The sequence below is a fragment of the Lepisosteus oculatus genome, chromosome 5 (genome assembly GCF_040954835.1).
Source record: "Lepisosteus oculatus isolate fLepOcu1 chromosome 5, fLepOcu1.hap2, whole genome shotgun sequence".
NCBI lineage: Eukaryota > Metazoa > Chordata > Actinopteri > Semionotiformes > Lepisosteidae > Lepisosteus > Lepisosteus oculatus.
Genome location: NC_090700.1, coordinates 19,019,064 through 19,034,164, shown reverse-complemented (window position 1 = coordinate 19,034,164; position 15,101 = coordinate 19,019,064). Strand labels below are relative to the sequence as shown.

Below are 15,101 nucleotides of genomic sequence, written 5' to 3'. Positions count from 1 at the left end.
TATCTTAAGTTGTGTTTGTAGACTGGTATGCAATGTTTTTTTTTCATTTGAAGCAGAATTTCCAAACCAATGCCCAGGTACGGTAACCAAGGACATTATTCTGTTAGGAGCTGACATCCTTGTTGATCAGATGTTAAAATGAGATCCTAATTAATATTAAACTAATATTAAAAGGTAAAAAAAAAAGAGAATAAAACTGAACAGCACTGTGTGAAAGATTAGGGGTGTTAAACGTGGTGTTTAATGTGGATCAATTTCACAAAGTATATACTAAAGCCCTTGCTGAATAAAACCCTATACCTTTTATGTAACTTGAAGAGTAGCATGTGTCTTGAAACAGGGGTTCTCAAAACTGTTCCATTGAACCCATTCACCGGCTAGTTTTTGTTATAGACACTCTTTACTTAATTGAATCAGAACCTCTGCGTGTTTTTCTATAAATTCAAAAGTTGGAAATTTAATAAATGTAATATTCACAAAGTCAAAGCAGAGAAAGAAGTTCAGATGAACCTACTTATTAGATCAATCAATGGTTTACTTATGTAACTAAGAGTTCAGCTGAAATGAAAACCAGCAGGAGTGTGAGCTGGGAATCCATTTCTTAGGGGACATACAGTAGTAAAATGGAGTGTACTCTAAAGACAAAAAACAATCAATCCTTAATCTATGCTCTTCCTAAAAGACTGCTATTTTTCTAAAAAGTACTGTGTGTTTTGTAATTACACTGCAGTCTAAGCAAGACAAAATCCAATAATTTGCAGATAAATGAAATGAAGTCCTGGGAAGACATTTACTGTAACTTCTTTTTCAGAACAAAATCCTTCCAGACCTAGTTGCCAACCCCAGGGTTTTATAACCACTGCCTTCTCTATTGAATCTTTCTGTCAAATTTTTCCATTCATATCAGCTCAGCCTTTTTTTGTGCTTATTTTGCTTAGATTTTGAATATCACAAGAACACGGTGAAAATATGCATTTAAAGGTTCTGGGGAATTAATTATAAGTTCTGCCCTCGAGGCTTTTGGCTACAAAATAAAAGCTGGGGCTACATGTTAATTATCTACTTGTGTGTAGTTTCGGCTGGAGTAAATTAAGCATGGTCCAGCTGTTAAAAGGAAAGTGCTGGTCTATTGGCAGGAATGATTCCACATTTTAACTGCCCTCCAGCACAAGATTGAAAAGAGAAATGTGAATAAAGGTTTTCCAGTATGAGAAATGATTTGTAAACGAAGCTGGCACCCCTAGGGACCCCCCAGGGAAGACTTGAGAACCTGGGAGTAAATCACTGCTAAGACAAGGCAAGAGAGAGACATAGAGAGACTCCTGAAGAATCTTTAAACATTTCTACTTATTGTGCATGTGGAAAAAGCTTTCTTTTTCACGCAAGAAGACAATTGTGTAAATCACTGCCTGTGGAACAGATTACATTTAATAGAAAACCCTCCTAGGTTAAGTAAAAAGCCCACGTGCAAGCCAACATTTAATGAGAAAACCACTGTATGATGTGTCTTTCTTGTGTTGCTCTACAAACATCTTTCTTCTAGACTAAAGGAAAAAAGGAGTGTACTTTTTGGATCTGAAAAAAAACCTACATCAGAGACAAGTGTTTAGAAGCAATTTAGTTCAAACACTTCTGGTTTCCTTACAGTTTTAATTACAGCATATACAACAATTAGCTTGATTTGATAACTGCTCATAGTGTCTGTTTTATAAGAAAAGAAATGCAACATAGTATCTCCATATGCTTTTGCCATACAGTATGTTTTGCCAGCTGCACATACTGTAGTTGCTTATTTAAATCCCTCTAAATCTCATGTGAGTGGCAAACTGCACTGATTTTGAATACAAATGAAATAGACCTGTACATGGATTTCAATACAATATAAATGGCAGGCAGGTGTTAATCATAAATCAAAAACTACCAATTTACCACCTCACCAACCCCTAATTAATGTAAAAAAACACAATTCTGCAATGTACCATCTTGAAACATTTATCAGGCATTTCTACTTAATTGCTTCTTTACATTTAAAAACTAAAAAATAAATATTTGTACATAAAGCATGTTAAGATATAAAATATAATCCATTTTATTGTGACAAAATCCAAATACATTTTCAAATACTTGACTTTCTAAGGTCACAGCATTTATTCTGTACATCTGTATAATTGCTGTAAATTACCAAGGACATAAAGGAAGAAAGTGTTTTGGAAGCAGTTTACATTGAGTGATTCTTTATCATCTTAATTGCATCATATAAAGTAATCAGTTTGATTTGGTAACTAATCATTACCCACAGTGTCTTGTAAGAAAGTAAATGCATCACGGGGCTTTTCATTGATCCTCTTTATTCACTAAAACAGATGATCCAATGGAGCCGAGAAGCTGACATGTTCAGGTGACCAAGCGGATACTAACTCAAACTACAAAGTAAAACATACTGTACACTGCATCATGGTAAATTGTGTAAAACAATGCTTTACTCATATTGCAAAGCCTTTAGATTCTTAAAACATGGATGTAGTGTTCTGATCACTAAAGGGCCAGAGAAAACAGCCAATACTTGGTGATTCTGGCATTTATTTCTGTAATTAATTAAACAAAATTAGTCAGCTATTGAGCTATGACATTACCCTCTTTTTTTTTTCTCAGGGTATAAATGACAGAACTTGATATCTTTGCTACATACCATGGGATAAAAAAATAAACCCATTTCACAGAGACCAAAATACTTTATATGTTGTAATTCCCAAACGTAGATGTATTAATAAAGATTAAATTACAAGTTAAAATGAAAGTATAAAGGTTCAGGGAAATCACAGAAAATAACTCCAAGTTGCACTATGTCTGGTAAGATATGGTCAAACTGTATTTTCTGAAAGCCATTTTAAAAATGTATGCTATTTTGTTACAATTTGCAATTTATATGTAAAATGAAAAACAAAACCGACACAAAAAACATGAAAATGAACATCTATCAGTGTGCTTTCAGTGTGCTTTCAATTGGCTACAGGTTATATTATGCAGGCTAGAAGGCTTACAGTAGGAAAGTGGTAATGCCAGCATTTCTATTGAGAATAAGCAGACATTGGGAGCAAAAACAGAAAAAGTGAAAATCAATGTATCAGGACTAACATTCCCTTTAAGAACAATTGTGCACTGCTATCAGCAATGATGAGGTATATTGGAAGACTTCACACCCTGAGAGAACAATGGGAATTGGAGCTGCTGGTAGGCAGCAAAAAATAGGCAGTAATGGTTCTAGTCAGGGTACCTAAGGCAAAATAAACACATATAGAGAATACTGTATATACTACAGATAAAATGAAAGCATGTCTATGCATAGATAAAGATGATAAATAACTTATATAAAGTGACAATGTGTTGTATTGTGGTTGTGCCTTTTTCTGCATTTTTTATAAGTACAGAATGTGCTGTACATTATGCACTGTGCAATATATAAAATAAAGATAAAGTCCAAACAAGGGCTGATTCTGGCTCATGCAGCATTAAACACTTTTCGGAAGAATTTGCTGACATTATTTTAAAATGAATTATTTCTTAGAAGAAGAACTTTAACATATTTGAAGTAAGCTGTTAAAAAAGATACTTAAAAATGTTATAGAGCACTAACAGAAAATATGTTTCATAACACAACAAAAATAGAATACTAATGGAGGAAGGAATGTGTCAGAGATAAAAATGGGAAATGTTCAGAAGGAAAAGGCAAAATGGCTGATGTATTTAATACATTTTATTCTGGGGTTTCCAATCAAAGTAGTCAACGACATTCTACAGTGTGTGGCATATATAATTGCATGCTGTTGCAAGAAGTATATACAGTGGAAAAGTATTAGAGGTACTAGAAGCACTCAGATTTTCAAAATGCTTAATATGAACTATGAGGGGACCCTATTCAATTATTCAAATATTCTTAAAAGCATTGGCAAAGCTCTATGAATTTTGGTTCATGAAGCTAGAATCAGAGGACACTAATAGACATTTAGGTAAGATTATTCAAAACTGAAATGCTTCAGTGAACAGGACAGGTACTTATTTACAAAAAATAAGCTAGATGGGCTAAATGGCTGCTTCTCATTTACAATATTACCTATGTTCTAAGCCAAAAGTATTGCATATGGATGTCTGCATCTGCCCCATGTTGTGTTTGGCATTTGTAGCTACAAAGCTTGATATCTTTCTTATATTGCATGGGTTAAAAAATAAAACCATTTCACAAAGAACAAATTACAGCTTTCTAGCGGTATTATATCTGACCATAGATGGTAAATATTCATACAACGTACATTCAACAAGGATTTTCAATCTTTTGTGATCTTTTTTTACTACATTTGATAATATTGAATATTATATGGCTCGGGTCTTCCAAATGGAAGCCAGTCTCAACTGAGGCCAAGCAAAGGAGAAGCACTTAAATTCACACATTTTCAAGATTGGTCTCTACTTTGGTGCCTGTAGCCATGCATTTATGTGAATATTTGATCCACAAGCAACAGGAAAGCATAATCTCAAACAGAGAAAGTTGTATGCATTCTGCTGTGGTTCAACACAGGCAGGAGACTGAATAATAAAATCAGCTGTTACATGCTACAATGCAGATGATGTGGCTGATGCATGCTGTATAATCAATAGTTCACTTGAATTAGCCAGTGGCAAAGAAAAGGAGAGCGACTGAAATGTTTCTGCTTGCAGGTACTGTACATATCATAGTCTAATGCCTGCTTCTCCAAGAGTTTCTTGTAGCTGCTAGAATACAGTATATCAACCCAAGAGTTGAGCTGCCTTCAAAGGTATTGTTGTAGTTCAGTTGTTCATTCATCCTGAGGTGCCAGTGAAACCTCGAGCTTATTTCAAGTGCATTTTAAATATGGATACTTCAGAACTGTCCATTCTACAGTGCTGAAGCAGACTGTTAGACATTCAAGCCTTTTAATTAAAATGATCAAATGTATAACATCCGATTCAAAATTAACCCCTCTGTGCTTTTATCCTGCTTTTTTCAAAGCATTTTTCAAAGGGTTGGCTTACCAACATATTTCTACAGTGATGCAGGGAAATTGCAAACAGCCCTACCCATCATCAGCATTCAAATTAGCACTACTTTTTACTAAGTGATCAAAAGAATTGATTGGCAACTCAACTGTTTATGATGCCCACACAATGACCCAAACCAAACCTGCATAAAGAGATCCTAACTGGCAGTCACAAACGTTTGTATTGTAGATACTTCTCTTCTGGACAGCTAGAAAGAAGCACAAGGCAGACACACTTTTCTATTTGATATTTGTTTCACAAAAGAAGAAGAAGAATAAGACTTTAACTGCAAAATACTGTTGCACAGTGATGCAGTGGTAGGTATTGCTGCCTCAGAGTACTGGGGCCCTGGATTCAATTCTGGACCCTGTTTGTATATTCTCTCCATGATCACGTGGGGTTTCGCTGGGTGCTCTGATGTCCTCCCACAGTCCAAAGACATCCTGGTAGGTTAACTGGCTTGTGGGATAATTGGCCCTGGTGTAAGTGTGTCTGTGTGTGCCCTGTGATGGACTAGTGTCCCATCCAGGGTGTAAGCTGCCTTGTGCCGGATGCCCAGCTCCCCCATGACCCTTAGCTGTTAGAAAATGGATGGATTGATCTGTAAAGTAAAACTATTTGCTATTGTGGTTGTTGAAGATCGTAAAAATCTGATTAAAAGCAGGAAATATCTTTTTAAACACTTAAGTACAAAGTGTTTTATGAAATATTTTTTTATAGTTCTCACAATTCTGTTTCCTTATAATCACAAAAAGCATTAAGTTAACCAACATTTGAGTGTCAGATTAACCATTTAAAATACCGTTAATGTTACTTTCCAACTTTAGAATAGTAGCTGTAAATGAAATATTTCTGTGTTTTGGGAGTACATACTACATTTATTTTATGTTCTTTCAGCCCTTTTCCCACAGGAATGAAACCGTTCCTTCCTAGCTTCCTGGGATAGCACATAGAAGACATTTGTGAGGTTTTTGTCATCATCAAAATCGCTTTGCAAAGAACTGTTAATAAGCTCATGACTTATGACCAATGCCAACCACTGTCATTACACCAGTGCTAAAAACACGACTGAATCATGAATCCAAAATCACACGGCAACATAAATAAGGTTTTGCCTTGACTTTGATCATGATAATATGATACCAAATCTATCCATTTGCCAGAGACAATACTTTGCACCAGGTTTCTCATTTGACACATGAAGTAATGCTACAGTTCTAGTTTCTGTACATTTGTTTTTTGTACATGTTTTTACATCTTAAGCAATATTGTATATAAATAATAATTTCTAGAGTGGTTCATTATATCAAGTTTAATTGTTTTCTCTTACTATTTGCTAAACCATTATAATATATTTACATCTGTGGTGACTTTGTACACTATCTATTAAATCAGTACATCAGTATGACACTAGAAATCTTTTAATTAATTATCTTTCTTTTTTCAATCAATTTACTATAATGTTACTTCTCTATTTATTTTGAATTGAAACAATTGAAAAGAATACTTCAACAATACAATACAGTGAAATAACATTTTTTAAAATGTAATGTTAAAGAATTCTTTGGCATTTATGAAGATGAGATGCAGTTCTTATCTTTCCTTTTGTTTTAAAATGTCAGCTGTTTTTGTGAAAATAACTATGTTGGCTCTCTGGATTAGAATATTTTATTCTGTCTCATTACAAAGGACATGTGAAATCTATTTAGGGAAAATATATGCAGCTTTTCAACACAAAAGGAAAGAAGACATTAACACTGAAATTCATTTTCAAGACTAGAATACAGTAAATGTTCAATATCAAAGAAGGACTTCTATTTAGTCATTTTTATGAAGCAAAAATCAAGTGTCAATTTACCATCTGCTTAGAGATTGGATCAAAAAAGTTGTCGGGGCTTGTCCACTTTGAGAGCACATATTACAGATATTTATTTTATTTCCATGAAATAGCCTCTTAAAAACGTAATGATTCAGAAGACTGAGGAAAGCTGATCCTGAATTCTTTCTGACAGGCAGAACTCTCTAAGGCATTTCTGATTCTCCAAGTTCTTATCTTCTGTAAGTACAACATTAAGAAGATAACAGTTTAATGAAACGAGATGTTCCTTTTATTAAACTAGCAAATGCACAGACCATGAATGCTTTAATCATTTAGGCTTGTGCTTTATGGAATAAACTGATTAGAATGTCAGCACCTTATATCCTCAGAGGTTCCCTGACTAATTTGAAGAAAATGAATAAACAATTTAGTGAATCTGTCTAGCTGGCACCCTTAAAACTAACTACTCCTATTATTTGCACACCAATTACTGTTAAAAATATTTTCTTCAGTTAAAAATATCATCACTTTTTATACTAACCTAAAAATTGCTAAAGTGAAGTTAGAGCAAACACTGTATAACTTCACTTAGCTGAGACAGTTTCTTGATGCATACCAACATTCTGAATTTGCATGCTCAAGTTATGTAAAATTTGATGGCTAATCTTAAAAATCATTTCGCTCCTGTAAACTTACATTTAAATGTTGCATTACATTATGACAGACTGCGTCTTTAAATGAAAGGAAAATTAATTGATTGATTGATTGATTTTCTAACATGGCTTTCCCCCAAAAGAAAAAAAACAGCCAATAACAGTTCAAAAACAGTTTTTTGAAATGGCATAATGAGTGTGCTGAATGCATGCAGACTCTGCTGAATTTTAAATGCAAGGAAAGGTGAGAAACCGAGGTCACTATATTTATAGTATTGATTAAGGTCCCTCATGGTTAACAGTGTGTGTTGAAGATGAAAAAATTACAGAGAAATGAATCTGTATTACTTTGGGTTAGAAGCATACATTATTCATGAGATTTTGCATGAAGCATGACTCGCCATATTTTGCTCAGCTTTGATGTCTCATACAGCAGTAATTTTCTCCGTTTACCCAACAGATTTGTGAGAGATTTCCCAAATTACAGAACACTCATTTATTTATTTGCAGTCAGATTATTGACTGAAAATGTCTTAGTTAATGAAGTATCAAGTAACCATGTGGAAAAAAGACAATAAGAGATATTTAATATCAATGTTTTAAATTACTTTTTATTTTAAAAGAAAGATGTGCTCCATACCCATTATCCTTCCTGCTCCACAGTTCATGCAGAGGAAAAGACTATCAAAAGGTTCTCTTGAAACTCCTTCCCTGCATATTTTTACTAAGTAACATGGCTCCTAGTAATTGCTGCTGTGATTAAGGTGTTGTGTTACAATAAAGTAGAGTGGAGAGCCATGGACATTTATTTTATCTTTTATATAAAAATTTATCAACTTTGTCTTGTTTTCTTCAGCTGCCTCCAAATATATTCAAACACTCGATAAAAGCATAGTTAAAAGTTGATGTAGTAAAACAAAAAATAAAAGAGTACATGGTGGTTTTGGGGTTTTCAGCATTTGGAAATTTACAAAAATGCAATCTTCTCCAATGTTTTTGGTCATCTTGCAAAGTGACCTTGATTACCAACAGGATTCTGGATGCTCAAGAAAGTAAGTCAGAAACATTCATCATTATTCTCAACAAAGAGAAGTGTCAGATGTTCTCCAGCGAAGGATTTCTGACCTCCTTTAATGACGTCAATAAAAAAGACACAGGATGATGAACACTACTTCTTGCTGTGGTATCATTAGGAAGTTCACGGCTAATGGAATGGTTCCTATCCTACCAGTAAGACACACAAAAGTTTGACTAAAATGTGCAGTTGCAACTGTTTGGGGCCTAGATTCAAGGACAATCATTATGAATCCCCAAGAAACTTTGGCATCATCAAGGTAATATTTCTCTGAGACTACCACTCTAATCTAGTCTTGTGAATCTGGTGTTTGGAGCAGTGTGTATGAATTAACTGAATGCCAATTCAAATAGAATAATGTGATGTTGTAGGATGAAACACAAACCATTTTTTTGTACCAGCAGTTTACTTAACACAGAAAGTAAAATATGCTAAGGCAGTTAATTCTACTATCTGCATCTCTCAACTATAACTTGTATAAATTAAGAAATTAACATTTTGCAAGCGAGCAATAGCTAGGTGAGACAGGGTCATGGCTGTTGAATTATGTTACTTAGATATCTGAGCTAAAACAGTCTATGCACTACCTAAATGTTTTATTAAGTTTATTATTATTATAAATGTGATGACTGATTACTGCATTTGCAAAGTTCTGATTGGACAATGCTCTCTAACTCTTTCCCTATTCTTACATTATTAAGATTATTATTTTTCTCAAATTTATGTAATAAGGTCCTTTTAAAAAAAAACATTCATTACTAACCTCATTGCATCAGTGTCCAGATGAAATGTCTCCTTTTATGCTTAAAACTTGTAGTACAGTAGGCAGCTTCTTATTTTTATTGTTTTTATTTTGTTTCATATGGTTTGAGTTCATTAGAATACTGTTTGCCTCAGTTACACTTATTTTTTTCATTTTTGCAAAGGATATGCACAATTCTGTTGTCACTCAGGTAACTACTGTATATACTGTATAGATACGCCTTCTGAAAGATATGTAATTGGCCCTTTTTATTTTTATTTTATTTAAAATATTAAGCAAATGCAAAATAATTATAATGACATTGTCTTTTTAGCTGAGGATAAGAAATCAAGGACATGGGAAGAGGCCATACAATATGTTCCCAAACCAACTGCATCATAATAAGGAAAGCAGGTCTTTAATGATGGGGATGACTAGCCAAGCATAGAAAGGCAGTAACAAAATTGAATAAAGGAGGCAGACAGCAGACCACTCATCATCTCATTACATTCTTTAGAACAAAACAACTTAATCAAAAAAGGGAGGTTAGCCGAGGCTCGTTTTTGTACATTGTGATCCAATGAAAGAGAACAGAAGCATGTAACCTGGTAGCCATATATGATAACATCTATCCTGATGTTAGCAATCATGCCTCCTGGCCTGCTTGGAACATTGTGGCACTTTACATTCATCATAATACTTGTCAACAACATATGAAGGCCATCATGCATTATTTTAGCCTTGGACTAGAAGAAATATTTATACAGATTAAAATGAGAATTAAACACTGCATGCCCCAGACATTTTAGGATGTAGAAGGCCATGGTTAAAATGTCATAAATAACAGGTTGATTTCCAGTAACCACTTTGAGCTAAAATGAATAACTATTTAAGACTTAAAGATTTAAATTAAGTGGACATCTGTGCTGTTCTTGAATTTTGGGACAGTTTTTGAATTTTGCTTTCTTTATGAGGTGTCTCTTCCCTTGAGCCTTTACTCTGTGTCTTTAAGCATTTATACCGTCATCAGCACCTTTATCAGTATCTACAGTATATCTGTAAGCATGACTTTTTCAGTTTATTAGATCATTCTTACTTGTAAGCTCTTTAATAAAGAGAAGGCAAAGGGAACAAGAGATTTAACCAAATCATGTTCACATCTTTAGACAACTGGATTGGATCACTGAATTGCCTATTTTGTATGATATTGTTTTTATTTGAGTGAATTTGTTTTGTATGTTGGGAATGTTTGATCTAAGTGTGCAAGTGTTTTTGATTATAAAACTGTAAGTACATTTCAGAGCTCTGAAGAAGACCAACATATTGGAGCAAGATTTAGTCCTTTATATTTCTCCTGTTAACCTGTTATGCTTTAATATTTGGGAGTGGAGGGGATTTGTATGGCATTTGAAATGGTTACGTACTGTACATGTACATTACCTTTCAGTGACCTTATGAACCTTTGTTGTCTGCAAACCACTTGCTGTTTCACATTTCCCATGCATTAATTATGCATATAATTAGTTTAGTGAATACAGGAGACACTGATTAATTTTTGCACACAGTGTGGCTTCCTCCTACTAGATGATAATAATAGAAAATCACAGCATTTTAGCAAATGCCTTCAGAGAAGTGATTATTGATCTAGCCTTAACCCTTCATTCTGCATTTTCACCCATATACTGTATATATAATTTAATGTATTTAGAATAGCACCTTTCTATGAGTGGGCTATTGATGAATTGAGATTTTGTAACCCATATACTGTAACAATTTCTATTTTGTTAATGTCTCCAGAAGAAAAATATATATAATTTTAACTTTTTTTCTCATTCTATAATAATTATCTGGGTTTTCATATTGGCGTTACATGTATATTGTTAAGGTGTACTCAGAAACACCATACCAGAAGCACTGCACCATTTACACCCACAAATTAATCTCAGGTGTTTGGCCTATGAGCCCTATTCTATATACAGTAAAATGACAACAGGATTTTTCTAGCTTTCATTCTAATTTGGCTAAAGCCAGTATTGTGCCTCTATGTACTGTAGTATATCAAATACTGTAGCAAAATAACCTTTATAGAAGTCTATCACATAAATACACCATGAAGTCCAGTTATCACATATTAAAGTAGAACAATACATATCTGTAAACTCCAATTGCTGGAGACTTTGAAAGTAATGCACACAGAAATTACATTATACAGTATGTAAAATAGCTCATCAATGCAGTGTAGATCTCAAGATGGCTCAAACTAATGTAGTAACATCTCTTACTAAAACTGCCTTTAAAGGCTTGCAATGCGAACATATTGTACCCGTAATGTCCATTGGTTACTGGTTGATTCTGGTGTGGATTAATCAGTTACGAAAACAGTTTGTGATGAATGCACACTCAACAATTAATTTGCAATGAATCATTGCAAGGCCTTTGTCACTGGCTCCTGTTGTTTGCTTTCCATTAGAGCTCCCAAACCACATGTGAGAACAGACTGTCAGACTTATTCCAAGTTTTAATATCCATGAGTGGATTTAATAACATTATGAGGTGCAACTAGAGAATTCTTATTAACGTAGGAGGTTTGCAAACTTAATTGATGCCATTAAATCAGCTTAGGCTGTGAAGGATAGAAAATGGAACTTTTATGACTAACTGAGACATTCACCAAAGCCTTTCTTAAGCAAATATCGTGATGAAAAGGACAATGTTTGTTTTTGAGCTTCTTACTGGGAGCTTCTATGAATGGTAATTTTAATTACAGGTCCAAGTAAAGCCCTGAAGGTACTACAGGATACCCAATTTATAGACCACTGCTCTACTGTATGTCTCAGGCCTCATTTTTAGAACTGCTTTCATAATTTTCCATCTACCACTTCAAGCTGTTCATTTATTCAACATGCTGGTGATCTGCTTTCCAGCTGAGGTAGTAAGATTCAAGACGATCAGTAATAAGTTTGGATTTTTCAGATGTTGTTCTGGATTTTCATTGATTTACTGTATGCTGTTTCAAGGTTCTTTCAATATTCTTCCTCCAAGCTGAGCACACTGGGTATCACACAGATAAAATGTAGTAAATTCAGAATATACTGTATAGCCATAGACAGAAGTAACTACACTTTGGAAAATAGTGCAAGTTCAGAGTCAAAAACACGTAAAAAGTGGTGTCAATTTAAATAAAAAAATGCTTTTACACGATCACATATATTTTAACAGAGGCGGAAGAAGGTAAATGATATTGGCTACAGAATGTACAGTGTTCAGTCTTATAAACAGAAAAAAAGAAACCCTCATTAGTTTATCAGGACTTTCATCAAAAGTTGTTTTATTTTCCTAGCCTTTAAACTCCATTTGAAATGCATCCACTGGAACCATGCTTTGTGATATCAAAAGCCTTTATATTAAATATTCACACAATCAGCCTTCCTCTGCTCCTCTCCCTGTAACCTTGTATCCAGCCACAGGTTGTATCATTTCCCTGGTCAGACAAGAACTCCAGCAACTACCCTTGGCATAGAACTGTTAAGGTATTCCAAACTGTTGATTACTACAAAAGTTCACGGTTTCTCTTTGCTAGAGATATTATCGCTTGCACCTGAATACTGTATCAGTTTAAACTTTTTGCCTAACTGCAGTACAAATAACTAAAAACTAAAAATGTACTAAGAAAAGCATTGGTTAAATGTTTGCATACATTTCTTATCTTTTGATGTTTTTTCTAAAGTAAAAATGTATTAAGAGAAAAGCATACCACTCAGATCAATCTACACAGACATTTCTTGACATATATTCTTTAAACTAATGTTTAAAGTAAACTGTAGAGCAGGTTAATCTTTCATTAATTTTTACTACATTTCACAATTTCAATTATAATCCTTAATTAAGGAAGACATTAATTAATTAATCCCATGCTGAAAAGCAGAAACAAGAAACACTATATTTCAACAGTTGAATCTTTTTCCTCACGCCTGAAGAAGACACAGGAGCAGAAATGTTATTTAATCTTTCTACTTTTCAGTGTGGAATTAACCTTTAGTTGTGTCTTTGCAGCCAATGTACACTGATGCAGCTACCCACTCAAACATCCTTAATTAAGTCTAATGTCTACAGAGAAATAGCAACCTTTTTAATCAAGCATGCATACTATATTTATATATTTGAGAAACAAAAATGGAATATGCTACAAAGAAAAAATAATCTTGATGTAGTCATAGTAAAAGAAAGACTGGAAGGGAAACGGGGAGCAGGAGGTTTAGGAACAAAGGTACTGCAGTTAAAGTTTGAAGAACAGTAAAAAGCAAAATTAGTGACAGTTTCAGGGAAGTAAAATGAGCAACAAATGAAACTGCCATTTGTTTGAAGTATAGCAATTTTTTTAAAAAATAAAGTAGATCTGGCCAGCAGCCATATCACCCTGCAACTCACAACTGGCAACCCACTGAAGCTAAGCAGGTGTGAGCCTTGTCAGTACCTGGATGGGAGACCTCCTGGGAAAAACTAAGGTTGCTGCTGGAAGAGGTGTTAGTGGGGCCAGCAAGGGGCGCTCACCCTGTGGTCCATGTGGGTCCTAATGCCCCAGTGTAACCCTGGTGTCCTGGCCAAATTTCCCATTGGCCTTTATCAATCATGGCCTCCTAACAATCCCCCTCTATAAATTGGCTCCATTACTCTGCTCTCCTCCCCACTGATATCTGATGTGTGGTGAGTGTTCTGGCACACTATGGCTGCCGTCACATCGTCCAGGTGGATGCTGCACATTGGTGGTGGTGGAGGGGAGTCCCCATTACCTGTAAAGCACTTTGAGTGGAGTGTCCAGAAAAGCGCTATATAAGTGTAAGCAATTATTATTAATCTGCATGTTGTACTGGATAAACACCTTTTCATACTCACCTACTGTACATTGAGATGCTCATCTTTAAGATAAAATAAAGACTAGTTTATTAATCCTTACTGTTACTTTTAAAGGTTTGATATTTAAATGTAAGATATCCAGATGTCCAGAAAAGTGCTATATATGTAAGAAATTATTATTATTACTGGTGGCATGGTAATAGTGTTTAGCATTCCTGCTTCACAATTATGGGGTGCTATCTGGATGGAGTCTGTATGTTTTCACCAGGTGCTCCAATTTTTTCTCACATTCCACAGACATTTTGGCAGGTTAATTGGCTTCTGGGAAAACTGGACCTGTTTTGAGGGTGTGAGTGTCTGTGTGTGCCCCTTGATAGACTGGTGTCCAATCTAGGGTGTATCTCACTCGATATGTTACAGCTTATCTGTTACCCTGAATTGGATGAAGCAGTTAGAAAATGGATGGATAAAGTATACAGATTTTGAAGATTGATTAAATGTTTTCCCAATCAACTTTTGAAACGTATCATTCATGACTGATCAGGATACAGTTTGTTCTCTTGGACACTTGTTGCATAAACACCACATTACTTCTTTAGTGAATGATTTGATTGCACTCAAATGATAAGGTGATTTAAAATATTGTCAAACAATGAAGTTCAAGAAAAGAACAAATAAATCCTTCTTATCAAGAGAAAAATTATTCATGTGTACAGTATGTTAAAGCAAGACCTCAGTGGAGTTACTGTACTAGGACTGGAGTTCTCTTTAATGCGGAGTAAAGTTTTTTTATGGACCAGCCAAAAGCCAAATGGCACATGCTGAACAACAAAATTATACCGTAATGTACAACACCACATATTGCATGCTTCTTTTTTTCATTCTATTTTAGGCCTTAATGAT

At 34.5% G+C, this 15,101-nt stretch overlaps 1 protein-coding gene across 5 annotated transcripts in view; it reads right to left on the bottom strand.

Moving 5' to 3' along the window:
• The window catches only part of LOC102695255 (cell adhesion molecule 2), a 698,483-nt gene that overhangs the window by 157,035 nt on the left and 526,347 nt on the right, over positions 1–15,101 (bottom strand). The gene's annotated exons all lie outside the window — the stretch shown is intronic.